The sequence below is a fragment of the Diachasma alloeum genome, unplaced genomic scaffold, assembly GCF_001412515.2.
Source record: "Diachasma alloeum isolate Michigan unplaced genomic scaffold, Dall2.0 Dall_scaffold_00178, whole genome shotgun sequence".
Taxonomy (NCBI): Eukaryota; Metazoa; Arthropoda; class Insecta; order Hymenoptera; family Braconidae; genus Diachasma; species Diachasma alloeum.
In genome coordinates this window covers 1,833,417-1,839,491 of record NW_021680344.1, presented here as the reverse complement: position 1 = coordinate 1,839,491, position 6,075 = coordinate 1,833,417, and the positions used below count along the sequence as shown (strand labels likewise).

General features: G+C 38.2%; 1 pseudogene; it reads left to right on the top strand.

Annotated features, from left to right (window-relative positions):
* The first annotated feature begins 533 nt into the window (after positions 1-533).
* On the top strand, positions 534-2,045 carry LOC107038295 (annotated as a pseudogene).
* The last annotated feature ends 4,030 nt before the right edge of the window (positions 2,046-6,075 follow it).

Sequence of the window (6,075 nt, the reverse complement as noted above, 5' to 3'; positions counted from 1 at the left end):
ACATGAGCAAATCATTTATTGTAATATTAAAATTTAACTGATGATAAATTGTGACATATGATTCTCCTCGGTCGTCTAGCTTTTCACAATAAAAATGATCATAAACAATGAATTGAAAAGAGGAATGTCGAATCTGATAGGAAAACGGGCATCAACACCCTAGTGGCGCTAGTAATGATGAGAAAACTATATGAGAAGCCTCAACAAAATCAATATTTTGAAGGTGCAAAACCATCCCAATAATTGGCGAAAACATCCAAAATTATAAACGCCTGTCAATTAAAAATGATTTCTCATTTTTCGAACGTGATATGGAACAATAAACCCCTTCGATCAGCAGCATTTTTAAGTAAGAGATAACACCTAAAAGTAATTTCGCACTTTGACATTATTCCCGAAACGATAAATCAATATCACTTCACGCTTATCACCTACAAATTCATGAACATCTTTAAATAGAATAATCTTCATGTAGGCAAGGTAGTGCCCCGCAGACAGTCATTGAGTGCAATCCGTCGGGAGTAAGAAGTGCAATGGAGCTGATGTGTGGCATAACGACAGCTCTTATAGCTGTACCCATTCCATTACTCTACCGTTATTTAACCACGGATTACGGCTACTGGAAGAAAAGAGGTATCCCCGTTCCTCCAGGATTTGTTCCGGGCTTCGGACGCATGTTACCAGCTTTCACCATGAGAAAAAGTTTCATGAATGTTTTAGAAGATATTCACCAAGACCACTCCGAAAGCAGTATGGTCGGCATATACATGATGCGGAAGCCAGTGCTATTGATAAGAGATGCTGACATAGTGAAGACTGTTCTACAAACCCAATTCAATAACTTCCGTCATCACGAGTCGGTCGACACCAACTTGGACCCTTTGCTGGATTAAAATCCGTTCTTCTTGAATGACCAGAAGTGGAAAGACGCGCGCAGTGTTGTCCTCTTCACGATAACGTCTAAGAAACTGAAGACACTTACCTCAGTTCTCCGCGATGGTTGTTCAAAACTTGTGAAGTACCTGAATGATCAGTTGGAGGGGACAGAAGCAGTCGACTTCGAAAGCAAAGCTCTCTTCAAGAGAGTGACTGTTGAGGTATCCGCCAATGCAGTTCTAAGTATTGAAGAAGGAATGTACGATGAAGATTCTCTGAAGATTTTCAAGAGCATGATGGAGACGATTGTCGCACCTACGTTCCTGCAAACCATCAAAAGTATTGCGTTATTCTTCTGCCCCGCATTGAACAATTTCCTTAGAATGAGTTTTGTACCGCAGTGGGTCAACAGACGGTTCACCAACATTGTGGAGAATTTGATGGATGAGAGGGAAAGTAGAAAGACCAAAAGGAAAGACATCCTGCAGCATTTGACTGAGTATCGCGCTGAGAAGAGCCTGTCGCGGGCTTGTGTGGTATCCACGGTGTTTTCTTTCTTCCTGGAAAGCTATGAGACATCTAGCTCGACCATGAGCTTCCTCGCCTGCGACCTGGCGGAGTATCCAGAGGTTTAAGATAAACTGAGGGAGGAGATCATGTCCGTTGCCAGTAAGTTTGGAGGTGAAATTTCGTACGAAGCTATTAGTGAGATGACGTATTTGGATCAGGTGGTGTCTGAGTCCCTCAGGCTTCATCCTATCGCGGCGGTGCTGAGGAAATTGTGCTCTGAGGAGACAGAGCTGGTCGATCCGGATGGTCTTCGAAGTCAGATGAAGCCTGGTGAGGAGGTTGTTCTGTCTGTCTACGGCTTGCATAAAGATCATGATCACTGGGATAGACCTGACGAATTGCGGCCAGAACGCTTTGATAAAGAGTCTGATGAGTGCAAGCAAAGACATAATTACGTTTATCTGCCCTTTGGAGCGGGCCCCAGAATGTGTCCAGGAATGAGGATGGCGATCCTCGTAGTCAAGTTGGTTATTGTGAATGTTTTGAGCAATTTTGTCTTTGCCAAATCTCCGAAATTGCAAGAGCCTGTGGTATTGGATCCTGTGAGCTTTCTGCCGTATATTAGAGGTGGAGCTTGGATACGATTGAGACGGTTTTAATAGATACACGGAAAAGAAAATATACCTGAATTGAGTATAAAGTATACTCGATTCAAGTATATTTCATACTCAATTGGGGGATGGGTGTTTCGATTCGAAGATGATTCTTTTGTATCAAGCCGGGTTGTAGCAAGCCCTCTTAAGTGTAATATAAGGGTTAGGCACTAAGTATCAGAATATAGGGGTCAAAAAGTGGAGGTTAAAAATGAGGGTCAGAATATTAGGGTAAAAACATTAGGGTCAGAATGTAAAAGTAAAAAAAGTGGGTGTCAGGCAATGAGGGCAATGAGTCCTCATAGGAAAAAACCGTTGGGTCATATAAGGGCTAAAACGGTATACAAGCATAATATATGACTTATATTGAGACCCTCATTGCCTGACACCCACTTTTTTAAATTTTATATACTGACCCTAATTTTTTGATCCTAATATTCTGACCCTCATTTTTTAATCTGCACCTTTTTGACCCTTATATTCTCACACTTAGGGCGTGACCCTTATATTACACTTGAGAGCGCTTGGTCCAACCCGGACTGATACGAAGTAATCATCCTCGAACTGAAACACCCATCCCCATTCGAGAATAAAATATACATGAATCAAGTATATTTTTCCGTGTATTGAATGTGGTTGCTTGACCTATGTGAGATAAATTTAGTGATGCGTTTGGGATAGGGTTCGTAACTTGATTCACACATTTTGTACATTTCTTTTACAATAGCACCGATTTTCTAATGTTTCGATTTAATTTGATTCATGCGGAAGAAGTAGATGCCTAGGTAGAAGACACCTTGCACTTCCAAATGGAAAGAGTTGGAATATTTTGAGCAAGACACATTTAATGTTCAATTTTTGTGTAGATGAAGTGTATACTTTTCCATAAAACGAGCAATAGGGTAAATGTTTCTGAAACATATTTACTTGAGACAAGTAATTTTTCTTCAATCACTTAATTTTCCCAGGCATTTCCTGCAAATGAACGACATGTCCGTGTAAATTAAAAATTGTCGTTCTTCATGAATAAATAATGCCCAAACAATGCAATACCTGTTTGCGTTTCATTGTCCCTAATAATGTTGATTATGGTACTCACTAATTTGATGAATGTGCACTGCACTTAAGCCAACAAACGTCATCTATTGCCCAAGGACCTGCGATTCGCAATTCCGGAAGCTTCGTCCGAAGAAAAAAGAGAATTGCTCTAATTTAAACTGGTTGTCGTATGAAAATCACTTTAATTAGCTGAATCCGGCGACCGAGGCTTCGTCAGGAAAGTTCACAAACGTCACGAGTACTCGGAAAAGAAAAACAACAAGAGAAACAATTATTATAAAAGATCCTGGAGATTATCTCAAATGGCAAAATCTTAACAGATGTGAATTGGTTTAAACTTGCTGTCAAGAAATCGTACGATGATGAAGGAGACATGAGACTTGGTGCAAAGAAATGCGGAAAAGGAATATTTTTGGTGTTCATTTTTTTATGAAATTATATACTATAGAGCCGAAACCATATTGCTAATTTAGTAGCCAAAAAATTATACTACATTAATGTAAAAACAATTCCCTCTTCTTTTCATAATAAGAGTACTGACATGAATCCGACACAACTTCAACGAAATTTGTCATTGAAAATTGAAAATTTTATGGAAACAGCAAATTTCAGTTCAATTATTCCACGAAAATTAACGAAAAATCACGATAAAAATCCTTAAACGTATTGCAAAGTGTTAATTCACCCGAAAACGAGGCACCACACCACGGACTGTCTCAAGTATCCCTCGTTTTTCTTTCAATTCCTCCAAATGACCTTAAACCCCCCGGTACAGCGCACATAGTTCTCATTTAAATTCCAGAACCTGGCGGTGTATGAAAAAAAAAGAAAAAACACAACAAGGAGAGAAAAAACAGAATCCAGAACACAAACGAAGAGAGGAAATAAAGGATCCCACATTTATTCGAGTGGTGGACGAAGTGGTGCCGCGAAATACGAGGCGGTACAGAATAAATTTACCCTTGTGCAGTCACTCACCATACGCATATATACGATATTCCTCGGGCATATAGTTTACAACGGTCCCCGCTCTCGTTTATACCCCGAGATGAGAATTTTTTTCACCGCAAACTATATTATTATATCAAATCGAGAAAAGAGGAATCGATTCTTTGAACTCCAACGGCATTTGCGTATAACATACGAATCGGTATAATGGGTTTCCATGGTACGTCCGAGTGATAGTGGTCATGATAATCAAGCTAGAGTGCTTCGCCACCACAAAGGGGGTGAATTATATGTGTACAGCGCTGAGCACCACCCATCCACCCATTTCAACCCCATAATGAATATGTAACAGTATTCACATGCACCCATGTGCCTGTTTATACGTCATGGTTCACTTAAGGTTCTTTCGGTACGTTTCACGTATGTCTATTTGAAAATTACATTTGGATTTAGGATATTTAGTTACGCTAATTTGGTTGGTGTTCTTGTGAAGGGGAGGCACTTTATCCGGTTAACAAAAATTTTGCATGACAATTGGAGGGAGCGCACTTGCTGCATTCAACGAGGGTCGTTTTTAATGTAGAGAGGAATCTTGGAGAGGGGGAGGGAATTACTTTTGTTGTATTATCCATATGGGGAGAATTATTTTTGAGATAGATATATCGTTTTTGCTTTTCCTTCCGAGTGGAAGCTTATCCACTCCGGGATCGTTTGTAATCGTTCAAATGTAAGTTTTCAATTTTGTGTGTTATATCAACCCGAAAGTTTTTCTTCAATTGTTCATTCATGACTGGATGGAATTGAATCTTTGTTTTCTTTAAATGTAGTTTTTGTTGAGCCCTATTAATCGCCATTAATCAAATTTTAATTCATCGATTAGTTTTTTTAATTTTTGAATTTCTTCGAAAATCCGTTGTCCCACGATAACTAAAAAAAATTTTGTGAATTGATTGAATGATAGCTTAAAAAATTGTTTTGGGTGTTCTTTTGACTGAGTCCGAAGATGAAGGCGACAGCAATAATCGTTATTTTAATTTATTTGAAAATTTGCAAAAATTTTGTATTTTTGGAAAATCAGAATTCCAGGGATATCTTTGAATATCATGCTTCTAATGAATTCAATCATAGCTTAAAATATTTATTTTAATGCCATTAAGTCGAAGTTAAAAGACGATTATGATAGCTATATTGGTTGATTTGATTTTCATGATGATTGTTGAAAATTTCGAATTTTTCATGAATTTCCTTGAAAGTAAGCTTTCTACTGGTTTCTTCAAATGTGATGTTTCAAATTCATTCAAGTATGTGTAAATAAAAATTTTCTATTGCCATTTTATCGAAGGGCTGAGGGGAGAGATAGAACCGTAAAAAAGACAATCGGTTGTATAGAAGAAAGGGATCATAAGAATCATGATGATGATAACATTCAACTAACTTGAAAATCTGACAAAATTAATCAAAAAAAATCTTATTCAATTTAATAAATCGGAACAAACAATGAATTATGCATGATAGGAGGAAATAATACGCATAATAACCATTCGAAAGCATGTTGCTAATTTATTAGCAAGAATAACTATACTATATGCAACACAAGAGTAATTTCCCAGTTGTTCGACCATTTCTCTAGAGTAGAAAATTCATCATCAATATTTTTATTAATTCCAGATCACTTTTGTTGTGGGAGGATAAGTATCCCGAGTCGAATAATTGGACCTGACAAATTCTACTTAGGTCTCTCCGTTCAGAACTGGATAGGTCTTGGGAAGCCTCTTCCCAAGTGCTTCCGAGACCTTTCTACCTCTGGTTATGTCCCACTTCAGCACTTGTTAGGTGTAAGCAGGACTTGCATTCGGACTTTCCAAATCCTTGCCGGTCCCCGTAATTCTATGGGCCTATATTAAATCTGCGTTCATATCCCTATTTACTCATACATGAAATAAAAAATGCAACATGAAATAAAAAATGCAATTATTGTTTTTTTTTTAATCTCGAAAATCGACATTTCACGGGAGGGTGGAGGGGAGAT